At 39.6% G+C, this 17,816-nt stretch overlaps 1 pseudogene; it reads right to left on the bottom strand.

Annotated features, from left to right (window-relative positions):
- Positions 1-468: 468 nt before the first annotated feature.
- On the bottom strand, positions 469-623 carry LOC140703435 (U1 spliceosomal RNA; annotated as a pseudogene).
- Positions 624-17,816: the final 17,193 nt, after the last annotated feature.

Here is a 17,816-nt window from a genome sequence, read left to right as displayed (position 1 = left end):
GTCATTAGCTAGTCTTTTGTGTGCAGTGATCACCCATCCTTGTGACTGGGTAGACTTCATTGACATTTTTGCAGGCTGTATTTTTCAGTGCTGGGAGGCAGGCTTTGTTGAGTTGCTGGGTTGAAAGATACAGCCCTGATTACCGTAATCACCCAATCTCCTGAAAAGGACAAAAAGCTGATTCCATAGCTACAAATACTCAACCATCGCACATACTACACCAGAACAGACAGAGTTCTAACACCTATCCTCTGAAGATGCCGGCCACAGAGACTGGTGAAACGTTAGGAAGAAAAACCTCCAGAACATGGCCAAACAGCCCAATAATAATAATAATAATAATAATAATAATAATAATAATAATAATAATAATAATAATAATAATAATAATAATAATAATAATAATTTATTGTCATTGTAAGTATATACACATACAACGAAATTCACAAAAAATGATTCTAGAAAAAACAGGAGAAACCACAAATGCAGTTCCCCACTTAGGCAGTTGATTTCCCCACATTTGGGGAAATCATAGGGGTCAGCACATCCAAAGTGAAATAGATGAGCCTTACCCTGGGAAAACCACTTTTACAATAATGGTATCTCCCCTGCCAGGTATATCCCCTACCACAGCCATGTTTAAAATGTATTTAACCCATCTTTCTCCTTAAAAAGTACCCAAGGTAGTTATTTAATTAGTAATAATGAGTAAACAATACTAAAAGGATCAATAAGTACAATACAGTGGTGCCTCGCTTAACGAGCGCACCGTTTAATGATGAATAATCATAGTGATGAGGTTTTTGCGATCGCAAAAACAATTGCATAACGATATTTCAATGGGTAAACATCGCTTTGCGATGATCAGTAAGTGTTTCGCTTACTGATTATCGCATAACGATGTTTTTAAAAAAAGCTGATCGGCGGCTCCAAAATGGCCACTGGGTAAACAAAATGGCCACCCCCAGTGTTTTCACGCCCTTTCCTCGCTTACCGGGCAGCAAAAATGGCAGCCGGATGGAGGATTTCCGCATAGCGGTGAGTTTTCCCCCCATAGGAATGCATTAAACGTGTTTTAATGCATTCCTATGGGTTTTTTCCCCCACATAGCGACGAATCTAGATAGCGATGATTTTTTCGGAATGGATTATCGTCGCTATGCAGGGTACCATTGTGTATATATATAAAGCAACACCAAAATACATTCAATGCAGTAAAGTACAATAATCCATTAAAAAAACAACAACACACACTTAGCAGCCTAAGGGAAAGCCTGCCAGAAGAGAAAGGTCTTTGTCTGCTTATAGAAGGACAACAAAGTTGGGGCCAGTCTGGTCTCCCATGGGAGAGAGTTCCAGAGTCTGGGAGCAGTAATAGAGAAGGTTCTGTCCCATGACCCCACCAAATGTTTCTGTGAAGATGGTGGGACCAAGAAGAAGGCTTTCTCTTGAGAAAGGTAGGATATTTTAAATAAATAAGCAAATAATGTTGTGTGTTGCTTAGGCTGGAAAATTAGATTCTGCTATAGGAAACATGATACCCCAAATTGGAGCACTCTGGGAAGAGGCAGAGCTCAGCAGTTGGAAAAGTTTACTGGTTGTGAAGTTCTGGGAATTTTAGTCTAAAAAGTAACTTTTTCAAGTTCTTCCTGTCTTCAGATCTGCTGGTTTCGAAATTTCTTTGTTTCCTCAAGAAAGGCACGATTCAGGTATTTCTGCTCATGACAGCCTATAGCTAATTCCTCCCCTATCCCAAATGGAAAGCAGTTCGGATAAAATGTGAGGCAAACAAAATACTCTAAGCTAAAAAGTCAAGCAAAACAAACTCTGCCACACCTTTTCTCCTGGTTTGTAGCTCTGCAAATCCCTTTAGGATTATATCTGACATTAGGTATCTTTCTGTAAGGTTTTAACCTGAAGGCTTCTAAAATTTTCTTTAAATTATATAAGGACAGTTAGGTGAACATTCAGCAGGGAAATCTTGTTGTCTACTGATATTATCTACATCCATTTACCTTTGGATGAGTGACCTCGGCAAAGATAACTGATAACTCCTGTAAAGAAACAAGCAGATATTGAGAATTAGTCACCTTTGGCCTCAACAGTGTGGCTGGAATTCAACAGGAATATCTTAAAGTCTATCTTGAGGGTTTCTAGATTCAACTCATGTTGTCCTTGTAATTCAGTTCGAGGAAAACATTAAGGTCAGGTCCTTTTGGCAATTGTGTACCTCCATATGTCACTAACAACTACATCACCACATTCTAGTTTTGTAAATGGCTAAATTTACGTTTATTTGCTAAAAAGCATATCAGATTGCTGAAATTCAGTGATGCTGTTTAGCCAGCAGTGAGTTGCTTGGGCTGCTGTGCCTGAAGAGGTAGATACAAGGTCAGACTTGGCCATTGGGTCAAGTAAGATGACCACCTAATGCAGTCAGCATGGAATTGCAAAGTTGATAACATTTGCATTTTTATGCCACTTGTGAATGGACTCAAGGAAACTCACAAATTTGTTAAAAGAGATAGGAATTAAAGCATAATATTTTGACATGGTAATATTAAAACACCCTGCCCCTTTTAACGAGGCACCCCTTTCCATCCTTTGTTTCATAAATCCATGAAGGGTCAAATTAACTTTTTTTTAACATGGAGTGGGGTAGCCATAAATGAACGTGCAATATGTTCAGAGTTTTCAGTCCAAGTTTATTGCCCTAGTCCAATGTCCAACTCCAAAGCCTCAGGCCTTGTGGTTTTAAGACTTGAGGAGGGTTTTATGGAGATACATGAAATCTCAGATAGCCTGGATTCAAGCTGTAAAGGGTTTTATAGGCCATCATCATCATCACTTTGATTTTGGCTTGGAAATGGATGGCAGGCAGTGAGGCTACTACAACAAGGGAGTTATATGCTCCCTTTAACTAGCATTTTTGGCTGCAGCATTTTGTACTAGCTGAAGTTTCCAAACAGTCATGAAAGGCAGTCCCACACAGAATGCAATGTAGTAATTCTAATGGTTTGTTACTAAGGCATGTACCACTTGAATATCTCAGGGAACAAGTGCAGCTGATGTGCTCGTTTTGATTGTGCAAAAACACTCCTGTTCATGGCTAAAAATTGGGCATTCAGGCCCAAGGGTGAGTCCAGGAGTACTTCCAAGCTGTGAATCTGGGTTTTTAGAGGAACCTCTTCCAGTACAAATTGAAACCCTATTCCCTGAACTGCCTTTTGATGAACTAGGAGCATCTCCATCTTGTTTTGATAATCTGTATGTCCTTGTTCTGTCTATTACTGACACCAGACACTGAGTTGGAATTAAAAAAAAAACACCTTCCTTCGAGTTAGACAGAAAAGAGAGATAGAGTTGGGTGACATCAGCATAATGCTAATGCCAAACTCTAAAACTCTGGACAACCTCTCCCAGCAACTTCATGCAAATATTTAGTAGCATGTTGAATAAACCAGAACCCTGAGGACATCACAAACCCTATGGCAAGGCACCCAGGACCACCTTCTAGATTTGTTCTTCCTGAAAGGACTGGAGCTACTGCAAAACACTGCCTTCAAGTCCCTTCCTAGTGAGGTTAGGCAGAAGGATACAATGGTTAATGGTATCAAAATCTGCTGAGAGGTCCAGACTCCTCCTTCTAGTTCCTGGCACAGGTAATTCACCAAGGTGACCAAAGCCAACTCTGTCCCATAAGCAAATCTGTTTGTAAAGTTTCCAGAGAGTGCTTTAAGCACTATGGGGCTGTAGATAAGCAGCACACTTTGCTTTAAGCTTCGAAGCCAGACTGAAATGCATCTAAACAATCTGCTTCATCTAGGAACCCTTGGAGCTTAGAAGCCACCACCAACTCTAATACCTTGTCCAAAAATGGAATATAGGTGAAACACTAGGAATTTTATGCTACTTAAATTGTTGTTATCATGTGTTTTCTGCTAGAGATGGGGAGATGTTCCTGAAGATTTTTTCTGCTTCCTGTAACAAAATAATTTGCCTGACTTTGGGCACTTCGGCTTGAATGAGTGTGGAGCAGCATTTGCTACCCTGCCTCAGAACGCGCAAAGTCCTTGGCTAGCTCTGGGCAGTTGCTCTCCAACCTGTAGTTTTTAATTGTTCGGCTCTCAGGAATGGTAGAGTTGAAAAGCATCTAGTCACATCCAGGGCAGGCAGTGTTATATAGCTTATCTGCAGCATCTTTCATCCCTGACCTGCCCAACATAAATCCATTGTTTTATGAGGCATGATTCCTGAAAATATCTGAAAGGACCAGGAGGAACAAGAAGCAGCAATAGGAGGGAGCAGAGCCAGGCTTTCAACATCAGTTGAGAGCATTCATAAGTGTTCAGGATGTTGTTATGTTAACACTGACTTTGCCAAGCTCAAATGGTTTCTTTGACAAGCTAGCACTAATTTTGTCAGGCCCAAAGCATTGCCTTGTCTAAGAAGTTGGGCAAATTAGAAGCATTATTAGCATTTTTCCAAACTCATGCAGTCTGTCTGTATTGGGGGAATGAACAAAGTGATCTAAATGTTTGCAGTCTGGACTTCCGGCTTGATGCTGTGATGAGACAGCATCAGGAGGATGGAGCTCCATCCCCTGGGCTGAATTCTGACCTGTTTGGGAACCCCCATGTGGTTAAAATCACCCCAAAGAGGTGGTGAAATGGGGGAGAAGCCTGTTGATCACAAAGGGGTGGTGGTTACCCACGTTTGATTCAGTAAACTCCTCAATCAACCAGTGGGCAGAAACAAGCAGCTGAACTAGCTTGCATGCAAGTCATCAGCAGACAGCAACAGAGAAGCGATAAAACAGCTAATTAACATCACATTAACATTGGGTGAGAAATATTTTTAACTGTACTGCTTTATGACTATCCCTGGACGAAACAATCCCTACAACAGAAATAGCGTCTTCTAACCCCCACCACTAATTGAGCAGCGGTGAATCTGGAGAGAGTAAAGAGACACAGAGAGATGCAAAGAAAATAATTTGGACATTAATTAGACATTTAATTATACTTCAAGGAAGGAGCTTTGGTATAACTTTGTTGTTAGAAGCCTAAGAATCTTTCTCTTAAAACCATCATTAGTAACAACTCTGGGAGACTAAACTTGTTTTATATGAACAGCTATGTAAAGACCTTGAGCACTTTATGGCTGTTTGGAATTCCCTTTCTTTTTGAGGACTGAACAGAAGTACAGATAAATTAACCCTAGAAAGCCTAATCCAGTCAAAGTGGAACTTTTAAACTGTTCATCCTGGCACTTTCAGAGGTGGTGAAATGGAGGAGAAGCCTGTTGATCATGAGGGAGATGGTGCTTAACCACGTTTGATCCAGGAAACTCCCCAATCAACCAGCGGGCGGAAGCAAGCAGCTGAAATAGCTTGCTTGCAAGTTGTCCACAGCTGGCAAAAGAAGTGATAAATCAGCCAACTCAACATTGTTCTTACCACTGGGTGAGATACAAAATCTTAATTATATTGTTCTGTCAACATCCCTGGATGGAATAATCCCTTTAACAACAACAATAAAAGTGTCTCTTAGCCCAACCACTAAATTGAGCAGCAGTGGATCTGGAGAAGGGGAAAGAGACACAAAGAAAATAAATTGGACATTAATTAAACAACCTTCCTTCAAGGAAGGAAGTTTAGTGGTATTTTGGAGTTAAAATCAAGAAATTTTCCTCTTTAAACTATTTTACCCTAACATTGCTGGGAGTTTTAAACTGTTATGACTACTTACAGAGTTGGCAAAATGCCCAGAACATGACCTTGAATGCCCAAACTTGGAACTTTGCTTTGATTCTCCTTTTGTCCTGAGAACTGACAAAAACATTGACAATTCACTTTGGAAAGTCTAATACAAACATCGAGTGAACAGGGCTGCCAACCTATGTCAGAGGCTGGTTTCAAATTAACCCTAAAGGTGATCAACTTTCTAAAGTGACTTGCTGAAGTAATTATTGATGGAACTGGACTGATTGATCTAAGCTACTGGATACCTTTTACTTGGAATACAAATACTTGGCATCTTGGGACATGATCCTACAACAAGGAAAAATTTGGGATGAAACAAAATCTACCCATCAAACAATCTTAGAAACAGTAAGATCCCATAATGAAGATGTGACATAATACAATATAAAGTTTGTCAGTTAAATCACCTAAAAGTTAGATCGATCAATGATTTAGGTATCTGGCTGCAAAGCTAGAGGTTGGGAGTTCAATTCCCCACTGTGCCTCCTTGACAAGGACCCCCATAGGATCTCTCCCAGCTCTGCAGTTCTAAGATGATGATGAAGTTGATCGATCACATCCCCACTGATTCAGTGGGCCTGCTTTAGAGTGACTTACTATATTAAGCAACAGGATTTCACCCACGGTATCTGGTGGTGACAGCTATTATAGGAACTGCAAGTAGTTTGCATCAAGTTCCTTTGAGCTCACTTATGTGTATAACAGCAGCAGCAGCAGCAGCAGCAACAACAACAACAACAACAACAACAACAACAACAACAACAACAAACTGATGAGCTAGAGGGACCTTATGGATCATTGAATCCAGCCTCTGTTAGGGAGGCACAGTGGAGAATCAAACTCTCAGCCTTTGGTTCAGCAGCCAGATACCTAAACCAGGTATCTAGCAATTCTTATGCAAAAATGTAGTGCTAAAATATCCTATTATTCTGAAATCAGGATAGTGTTATTTCAGTATTTCATGTGGAAAGTTCTAGTCTTGTGCCTTTCCTGGGCTCATTTAATTAGACTACACACCATGCTGCAGCAAACATACTTTTAGATGTTTATACAAGAGCACATTTACCAAGGAAGAAAGGAAATAAGCAGCTGTTCTGGGTTTTTCGGGCTCTTTGGCCGTGTTCTGAAGGTTGTTCTTCCTAATGTTTTGCCAGTCTCTGTGGCCGGCATCTTCAGAGGACAGTCTGCTGTCCTCTGAAGATGCCAGCCACAGAGACTGGTGAAACGTTAGGAAGAACAGCCTTCAGAACATGGCCGAAGAGCCCGAAAAACCCAGAACAACCATTAGATCCCGGCCGTGAAAGCCTTTGCGAATAAAAAGGAAATAAGCACTCACAGTTTTTTTCTCGACATTTATCAGAAGAGATGTTGTTTTCAAGCATTTTATTTACATGCATCTCTGTAAGAGACAAAAAAGGCATTGCACAGGAATCATGTGACCTATCAGAGACTTGACCTATTGTCCTTCTTTCATTGACTCATCTATCTGTGTCCTAAATTTATGTAATTGTCATTTTTCAGCTGCATTTCATGAAGCATCAAGCTGTACTCTGCTGGGTTAGTTTCACCATATTGCCATGGCCTTTTCAAGTCCACTCAGCTGCATTTAGTAGACAGAGAACAGTTCTCTGTTAGACAGCTTTCTTGCATACTCTTAACTTCCTATAGAGCTTCAAAGAAATTAGTTGCAATTACTAATTACTTGTACTTAATTCATTTTTCCTATAATAAAGGTATAACTACATTATCCCACAATGGTCGGTTAATAAGGAATAACTTCACTTATTTTCTAGGGAATTTGTTTTGGTTATTTTTATATTTGTGGTGCCGTATCCTCCCCAAAGGAGATGGAAGAGTATCAGGGGGTTCAAATGATAGTTTATGCTGTGCCTTGTGCAGTGTTGCAGCTGTTGAGGGATGAGCAAGAGGGGCTGAAGAATGTTTTCTACCACACATGAACAGCTTGTAGGATCTTGATTTTTAAAGAGTCACTAAAGGGAGACAATGGATAAAATCCTGTTGTGCAGCTCTGCTTGGCCAGTGGGAATAATGCACAGACAGACTCCACCCAGCAGGATTCCATACAATTGTATTTACTTCTAATAGATATAATCATATATATTAATAATAATATATAAATAAGTAATATATATATTTTCACATATAATAACCACAATAGTTCCAAAGGAGCAGAAATATGTCTCTTTTTCAATGAAAGAGAAATATTTCTACTGCTTTGGAACTATTGTGATTATTGTTTTTTTAAAACTAACCTTCCAATCTGCTCTTTTAAATATCTAGACTTTACATTTTATTGATTTAAACTTTTATTGATAGTTTTATAGTTTTGAAAGAGTTAGATTTAAATATCATGAATGGATACATGTGTGGCGTTTTTTCCCATGCCAAAAACCTGCTGGCATATAAGAAGACCAGCGTGCCAAGAAGGAAGATTCTCTCTAGCCGCCTTCTTGTGATTGTGGCTGTTAAATGTTTCAGACTGCCACCTGGCTGCTTTGAGTTTCACGTTTATGCTTTGTGATGCTTTCAGCACCTTGACAGCATTTTCTGTGTAAACAACTGTGAGGCCAGGGGTATTTCTTTCTCTTTCGCCTTCTCTCCGGGTCTCTCAACAGAGCTTGCCTTTCGGCCAACAATTTTTGCATGAGTTACAGCTCTGTGCTGCAAATAGATCTTTCTCTTTTCTGCTGTTTCCCCTGTATGGACAATGGAGGTTTGGTTTGAATCTTCATGCTGTTGAAAATGTTCCAGAACTTGCATTAACTTTAAAAAAAAGAATCCCCAGTGAGAATCCTCTTTGAAATTAATGGGATTGGATAGCTTTCCTGTCTTCATGCAGGCAAATAGGATCCAGCAGGCACTGCAGCCTCACATATGCAAACACTGTGTGAAATTATAATTACAACTAATAAGTAGAAAAGAAAGGCGCATTTCATCTCTTTTCCAGCCAAGCTTATTTGCCTCATGATTATTTTCAGCTGATCAACACATGGCTTCTCCCTGTTCTGCCAGAAGGTTGGTTACACCAGGGTGATATTCAGAAAGCAAACAAGTTGGGCAGTAAACCTTGTCACATCCTTTCTTTTGTCTTCTATATTTGGCTCCGTTGTGAGAAAGTTCTGCCATATCCATTCGTCACTACAGCTCTGCTTTTCTGAAGTTAAATGCCTTCTAATGAGGCTTTGGCTGCAGCCATACACGATGGAACTACATCAGCTTGTGCCCAAGTCTAACTAGTTCACTTAGCTCAAGAAATAATTTCCTCATCTGCCCATCACAAGCCTGGGTATTTGTTTTTTGTCCCCCTCATAAAAATTAATTACAGACATGTACAGGCCTTTAACGGATGGCCACTGAATATGACCGAAACATATTTCTATAACTGTATTGGTAGTGTTGGCATGTCATCTCCTGGGCCTCATGCTTTAAATGCGTTGCACTACTGCTCCCCATCTTCCAGTCCTGCTTTGCCTGCTCTTCTGTCCTGCCTGCTGTGGAACAAAACTAGACACCTGCTGATTCCTTCACATCCTCAGTTGTGCTGTGAGGGGAGAACCTGAGCAGAAAGTGTGGCAGTTACAGGGTTATTGCAACAGGTGAATTTCCTCAGAGTATTTACACTAGCAGATCCTGTCTCTGGGTGAGTATATCTGGTAATCCTCTGAATTACTAGTAATTTTCAGATTGAATAGTCAGGATTCCTACTTAACTGGCTTCTTTTAGATGTTAGAATGTGAAGACAATTATTCCTTTCTTTTCAGTTTGGCATATTCTGTGGAAAAACATAGACGAGATAAAATGGGTGTCAAATGTGGGAAGATCAAGTCACCAGAGGACTTCTGATATAATGGATCTATCTAGTACATTCTGCTTTTTACCCCTCCCCCATTAGGGCTAGACATTACCTTTAAGAAAGATCTCATAAGGAAAGAGTGAAAAAGTGCAGGATCATTGAACTATTTGACGTAGTCTTTTGTACTCACAAGTGATGTTTGCTGATATATGCTGAGCTTCATGTAAGAGTCTTTGCGTTTATGTGAACAAAATGGCAATATTTTAATTTATCTGGGAGGGTACACCAGGTATCAATTTTTATTTGATGGGATTTTTCTGTTTATATTTGGTTTTTACATAGTTCCTTTAAATGTTTTTAAAACATGTATATAACTCAAACTCCTCAGGATGCTAGGAATGTGGGAAATTTTCCCATTACAATTAAAGTATGGAGCTGATGATATTTACTTATGAGTCATTCCTATAGGGTACTTCCCCTCTTCAACATTATTTTCTACATATTCAGAAATGTGGTTATATCTCAACCAGTGAAAATAAGTCATATTTTGCTGGCCCTGTAATATGCTGATTAATGATTTTTCCACCTTTCTGGAAAATTTCCTCTTAGAATTATTGCTAAATAGGGCAGTAGTGCCCTAACTGGAGAAGAGATAAAAGGTCTGGATTTTCATGGGAATTGAGGGAGGAGGAAAATGTTATAGCCCCTTGAGGCTAATTGGTTAACAGCCATGAAATGTCAAGAAGAAGAGAGGAGTTAGAGAATGTAAAAAAATGGATAATGGGTTATGTAGAAGAAGCTCAGGAGTTCTATTTCATGATGATGGGAGAGAGAAAAAATCTTGATGGTTTGAGTACGTGGCTTGAAGGAGAAAGAATGTAAGTGGAGAGAAAGAAGGAGGTGGGGCTGTTTATTATTTTAATGGGGATTAGTTATTTTATTTAACTATAATGATCTTTGAATATGTTCTTTATGCTAAAGCTTGAGCAATATAAACTGATTCTATGAAACTCTATTTTTCTAATAAAAATAAATTATAAAAATCCTTACAAAGGACTGGTCTCTTGAACAGCAGGGTCTGGTTAAATCCAGGAGGTGGAGAGGGCCACAAACTAGCTATCTTTAAGAGTCCTACCTAACTGAGCTGTTGTGAGTTCTAAGGAATCGTAAAGCCCATGTGTCAGTACTTGCAAAGTACTGGGAAAAATTAAAGTGTTCTTTTAAGGTCAGACTTGTCCAAGGGGCTTACGCTACGCACTGCTGAGGTCTTGGGGCTTTCCTCAGCGCAAAGGTGATAGGTAAGTGGCCTGATCAAGTGCTAAGCACTTCTTAGGGAGGCTTGGGCACCACACCACCTGTAAATGATTCTAAAGCTTGTTTTCTAACTTTTGAAGGAATATATTTTAGTGGAATCAGCCCTTGTGAAAACTGATTTGGTGACCAAGCACATAGTTCGAGACCTCTTTTCCCACAATTATATGTTCATCTTTCTGAGATAGTATTTTGCACCTGGTTCTTCTTAAGGGGATTTTTGGGGTTCTACTGAAAAACAATAGTAGATTCTCCAACTCCAAAAGTTCACTCCTTCACAAAAGAGGTGGAGAATGATGGGCCTCCTGTTATAATTTGACTCCAACTCCCATCAGCTTCTGCCAGCCAAGCCAGTAATCAGGGTGATGGTACTTGGAGTCCTATGGATTGAAAAGGGCCATATACCCCTACCTTTAAGGCAGGCAGAGACTGTTTCTCATACTTTACAGTTGAACTGTTCTTTGGGAGTAGAATAATGAATGAAAATCCCATGGTAGAGACTATGCAGGTATATCAGGCTCTTCCAGGTCAGAAAAAAAAATAAAGGATAAATATGTGGAACTGGTAGCAATGTTTCCACATATGATAATTCTCCTTCTAGAGAAACATGGTGAAATGGAACAGCCAATGATGTAGTATATTTCAGCACACTTTATGTGCATCATTATTGCACAATTACATCAGATATGTGTTTGCTATGTTCCTGTCCCGTTTCTATACAACCCTATTTCTATGTTTTCCTGCATGCATTCTACTAGACACGGGGACGAATATACTGTAAAAGTGAATCCGGATATTTGTTAAATATCCCTGATTCATCAGATATTCGTTGCTTCATATTCTTGGGGTCCAGAGACCCCAACAAATATGAAGCAATGACTATAACCCTTTTATATTTGTCCCTTTGTTCCCTATCTGGTTGTGCCCGCATAAGGAGAGAGGGATTTTCCCTTCGGGCAGCTTGCTAAAGCCTGCCCAAAGGGAATCCCACCTCCGGGGCTGGTGGATGGCTTGGTTCCCCTTTCCTCCTCTTCCCTATACCTGTGCGGCATAATCAAGGGGAGGGAAGGGATCAAAAAGGAATCAAAGGGATACCCCAGCCCATGCCTGCGGGATGGCTTTGATTTATACTTTCCCTCCTCTTGCTATGCCACCTGGGGCATAGCAAGAGGAGAGGAAAAGGAATCAAAGCCATCCTGCAGCTGTCCTGCCTTTAGCATGACTGTGGGATGGCTTTGATCCCTGCTTTCCCTCCTCTTCCTATGCCTTGCAAGGCATAGCAAGAGGAGGGGGGAAAGGCTCAAAGCGATCCCGCAGCCGCACTGCCTTTGGTAAGAGGACAGAAAGCAGGGATCAAAGTGATCCCACAGCCACGCTAAAGGCAGCACAGCTATGGGATCATTTTGATCCCTTTTCTCCTCCTCTTGCTATAATCCACAGGGCAGAGCAAGAGGAGGGGAAGCAAAAAAAATGACCTGATGAATGACAAATTGAGTTGTTTTTCATTGGGTCACTGGGGGGGGGGATTTGTAGTTTGTGGATCATCAAATTTAATGACCCATGAACCAAGACAAAGCACTATTTTGGTGCTTCGTCCCCATCTCTAAATTCTACCCTCACTACTTTTCTGGCATGAATTGGATATTTCCTCCACTTTCTTATGGCATGTCTTTACTACATGAAATTAGATCCTGAGAAAACCAGGCTTCCTGCCTATTAAATTTTAGTCAGGATTTGAAATTCTGCTGCACAGCTTGGCATGTGTAACAATGATGTTGTCATCCAAAGCAGCATATTGCCACTGATTAAAGGCTTCCTTTGGAGATTTATGAGTGCACACAACTTCATCGCATTGTGTATATGTGCCCAAATCACCTTTAAGTAGTAATGACTACTGGTGATGACATAAGAGCCATTCTGCACAGATAACTGAACAACAGGATTTCAATCATTGATTCATGAGAGTTGGGCTCAGGAATGTGTATGAAGAATGCAAGTATACTGTAGAGTGCTATTTGCATTGATGCCATTGAAGCAGGTATCTAAAACAACAAAACAGAAGGAGCCATGCTGGGATGCACTGCTAGATAACAAGCATCCGTTTACTTTCTTGCTCAACTGTGGATCTTCCCTTTTTTAAAATGTGTATCTTGGCACCACTTAATGCAGTCACAAAACACTACATATGGTTCTAAATTTAGGGGAAATTGCTGTGCAATGTCATAACATATCCAGTGGTGCCAGTTAGCATTTCAAGACCGAGTGATGATAGCCATCTGGGGAAAGGGGCAATTTAAGGTCAACACACATGAATAATGACAAAAGCTGGGGCTCCCTCTTCTCAGCTGTAGCTGTTTTGCTGCCAAAAAAATTTGATAGAAAAGTGCAAAATGCAGTATTGTGCTTTCCAGCTGTAATTCATTCATGAGTTTTCAGTTGATCTGTCAAATTCCAAAATGCATGGCTGTGGCAAAATGTAAACAAATCAGTCTTATCACTTTTGTGTATGGACAACTGAGTGGTGCAATACTGGGTAACGAAATTTGATGGTACACCTTTCCTTGAGAAATACTTCATGGAATGGAATATGGCCCCAAGCTAGCCAAAAACAAGCATGTTATATACAGCAAGAGCCTCAGCATTTTCATTCTGAAGTGTACATGGTCTCATCTATCTCAGCCAGAAAGGATAATTCATGCTTCATTTTTGTTGACTGATTTAAAGGAAAGAGACAGAACTATATGATGGAGAATACTCTATGTGATTTTATTAATGGTTGAATTAGAAAACCCCTAAAATTATTCCTAACATAAATTTGTACTATTTCATTGCTTTCGTTTCCCCCCCCTTGACGCAATTGTATTTCTTTCTGTCTCACTCACTGTGTGTCTTTGTCTAACTACATGTGCATATATGTGGGTATATATACATATATATTTTCACACAGATAGATTGATACATAGATACACAATTAGGTAGATACAAACACAGATTGTTGCTTTGAAGGGGAAAAGGAAAGCATTGGAAAAAGGCAAGTTTGTGTTCAGAATCTGTGGATAAGAGCAGAGAACAAACTTACTGGAACAGACACTCAGGCTGTGTGTCACTCTGTTTTCTTAACATGTTTGATCCAAAGAGTGGCCTGTGAATAGGTGAATGGGCAAATTTGCCCAGTGTGGGTTCTGTTCAGTTTCTTGTTCTTCCCGTATTTTGTTTTCTCCTGTGTCCATGCCACATTTTTAATAGCCTACACAGAAATGCTGATGCTGTTTCTTGCACATTTTCTAACATCTACATGAATGAATGCACCTATGTAAATATTTTTTCTCTGAATGTACCCATTTTGCCAAGCCGTTTCCTCTAAGGTAATGTGTGGTTTTTGGGTTGTTGTTTTTTTGTCATTTCTAATAATGTATGCATTGAATAATGTCATGTATGAACTGCAGTTCTGCAATGGGACTATGGAATCAGTCGGTAACTAGTGAGATTTGTAACAAAATGTTGTAGTGTATTTTCTTCATTCCCTAGCAAGAGCGCTCCTGTCAAAGACTGTAACCATATACAGTGGTGGCTCGCAAGAAAATGTTAATTCATTTCATGAAAATCGCTGTCTTGCGAAAACATCGTCTTGCGAAACGCGGTTCCCCATTGGAATGCATTGAAATGTATTTAATGTGTTCCAATGGGAAAATAGTCATTTTGCAAAAATCATCCATAGAAAACATTGTCTTGCGAAATGCGGTTCCCCATTGGAACACATTGAAATCTATTTAATGCGTTCCAATGGGAAAAATTGTCGTCATGAGAAAATCACCCATAGGAAACCATCGTCTTGCAAAGTGCAACAGCGATCACAAAAATGAATCGTCTTGCGGATTAATTGTCCTGTGAGGCAATCGTCTTGCAAGACACCACTGTAGTCACATCCTCCATTTCCCCCCTGAATATTAAACCATAATAGGCTCAAGCAGTATCAACCCCAACCCCCCTACACACGTATCATCTGATTTCTGTAGTAGGTTATATTTTCTTCAAGGCACTATGCTTCATCTCCAAAGGACTGGTTGAGGTGTTTGCTTCTGTTGGGTTTTTAAATGTTTTGTACTTCTCCTTACCTCAGCATTATTTCAGGAATCTCTCTCTTATCTCAGTGGTTCCAGTTTGGCTTCCATACTCCTGGCACTTAACAACTGAGAATACTGTAGGAATAATTTCTGGAGTAGAGTCTTTGTGCTTTTTCATGTGCCCATAGAGATTTATGATTCATCTCTAGAAAGCAAAAGACAAATAAGTGCAATCTTAACCTCTTATAGATGGCTCTCTGAAGCTGATTACAAGTCAATTTTTTTCGCATCCATTTATTACATCACTTTGGCAGCAGTAGCTGCCAAACTGCATATCTTAGTCAAGACATTAAACAAACAGGATCATTAAGCAATGAAATAAGGAACACAATTTACTTTGAACAGTGCATTGAACAACATACATGTCTGTTTTCTTTATCCCATTAAATATTCCACCAAGCACTGCTTTCAGTTGTACACAATTAAATCACTCTTATTTATTTATTTAAACCATCCACTCTGGATGGTTTACAGCATATAAATACCACCAAGTACCATTTAACATAACAAAAATTAGAAATAAGAAAATCCAAATAAGCAATAAACTAAAAACATCAAAATACATCAAAATAAAACATTTAAACTGAATCCTATGAATCATTTCCAAGCCTTACAATGTCTCTAAAGGAACAGGTAGTGCATGTTGACAGCACAGCGAGAAATCCTCAAACATTAAGTCACCTTTCAAATATCTATGCCAAAGCTTGCTAAAATGTAGTAACTTTTCCATCAAGTCATTTTCTCATTAATATGTTTAATCATACCATAATGTTTAACTTAATGTTTATTAATGTTTTAAATGATTGTTTTTAATATAGGATATTATTATAATATTGCGTATTTTTAATTGTTTTAATGTTTTTAAAGTTTTAAGATTGTTGTATGCCGCTCAGAGACCACTGGTAATGGTATGGCTAAAAAATCTTGTAAATAAATAGAATAAATAAAAATAAACTTCAAACTTTATTAATACATGCAGGGTGTGTACTTCTTGAATTCAACCTCACGCATGATGGAAGATCTTTGTTAAGAATACTGCTTCTCTCCTTATCTCCTGATGGGTGACAAGCAGTGGTGTACTTAATTTTTTCTTTAATTTTTTTTCTTCTGCTTTCTACTTCTGTTTGATAAACAAGAAATTGCTTCAGAAAATGCTCAAAAGAAAAGAAAAATTCAAGTGGAATGGTCAGAATGGGTAGATTAGTGACAAGGTGGCCAAGAGATGCGAGTGGAGTGTCTGTTCATTCATTATACAACTTTCTGTTCAAAATCTGGAACCTTTTCAGCCTTCTGGACACCAATTAAAGTTGTGAGGTGACTTTTCACCCAGACCCTCATTAGTAAAGGAAGTGTGGGCGGCAAAGGAGGCTGCATATTGATGGAGAGGAGCATGATAGACAAAAATCCCTGTTAGCCAAAAATTCTTTGAGTTGCTATACACAAAAATCTCATTGGTGAATTGCCACAAATTAAGACGTTAGCATAGGATTTTGTGAGTTACAACAGATGTCTGTGTTAAATTCTTAACTTTCAGCAACTTGCCACAGAGATTTGCCCTGAGTGCATTACACTGAGAAACGTATTCATTGGATTTGGTTCACCAGGTTCCAAAGCCTTCACACAATTATAAGGTATTCTCAAAACCACCATCAAAAGAAATTTTAAATAAACCAAGACACTTTGAGGTAAAAGTCCAAAATAAAAAACCAGAAAGCTCTTCCATGGGGAAGAAATTTTTTTAGGAAACAGGAAGACATATTCTAAAACAACACTATGCAAACATCAAGGCAATACTGTCTCCCTTACACCTAATACTGTATATAACTTCCCAGGAAGTTGTGGTATTAATTTGTGTTTGCATTAGAAGCAAAAGGACTGTACATGTGCCCCCTAATTCACTTCGGAGGTCAGTTAAGGGCTTCAGGGTGGATCTTAATTCTTGCAAAATAAATTTATATTAAAATTTATAAAATTGTGTCTCTCCCTGTGAAGAGGCCCCGGTAGGTCCCGGGGTTGGGCCTACTCCCATGTCTTCAACAGCAATGCACCCTGAGTTATTCCAAGCACCACTTCTCCATGGAAGTCATGAGAAGGACCGCTGCCAACCTTGAAGACACGAACTCCAATGGAGATTGACAACCCCAAAGTGAAGAAAAGCACTGTCCCACGAGACCCTGGGGCCACTGTATCCTCTGGAAGCTTCAAAACAGATGAAACCAGACAGACAGAGCACAGGAACTTGTAAGAGGAGAAGGGGTGAAGAGAATGTAAATGGAGGAAGTGAAGAGAGCATGGCAGTGGCTTTACTGGAGCCAGACCATGAGCTGGAATCAGAGGCAAAGTGATGGGTAGTAGAGACTGGAGAAAAAAGTGTGAGATGGGAAAGAGAGGTGGAGATGCTAGCTATCCAGAGTCCAACTCACACGTCTTGTGGGTATGGGCAGAAATATGAACAGAACTAAGATTTTGGGGGCACACTGCACATGCAGGGGAGAGCAAAGTAACTGCTTCCCACTTTTAGGATCATGATCCAACCATTAGAAGAGGGGGGGGGTTATGTCACATTACTGGCTTGTTGAATAAAATTCTATTGGTTCACAACTTCAGATTCTGCCTTTATGTCTGGAATAGTGGGACCTTTTGATACCCCTTTACCTATGGAGGACATGGGGGCATGCACACCACTCCACAGTTTTCTCTGATGTCAAACTGAGAATGTTAAGATGCCTTTTGCATACAGCTATAGGCACACGTTTAACAGCACCTGAAACTTGTACATTACCCTTAATTTTTTTTTAAAAAAA

This window comes from Pogona vitticeps, chromosome 1 (assembly GCF_051106095.1).
Source record: "Pogona vitticeps strain Pit_001003342236 chromosome 1, PviZW2.1, whole genome shotgun sequence".
Classification (NCBI taxonomy): domain Eukaryota; kingdom Metazoa; phylum Chordata; class Lepidosauria; order Squamata; family Agamidae; genus Pogona; species Pogona vitticeps.
Note: the sequence above shows the minus strand (reverse complement) of the source record. Positions and strands in the feature narration are given on the sequence as shown.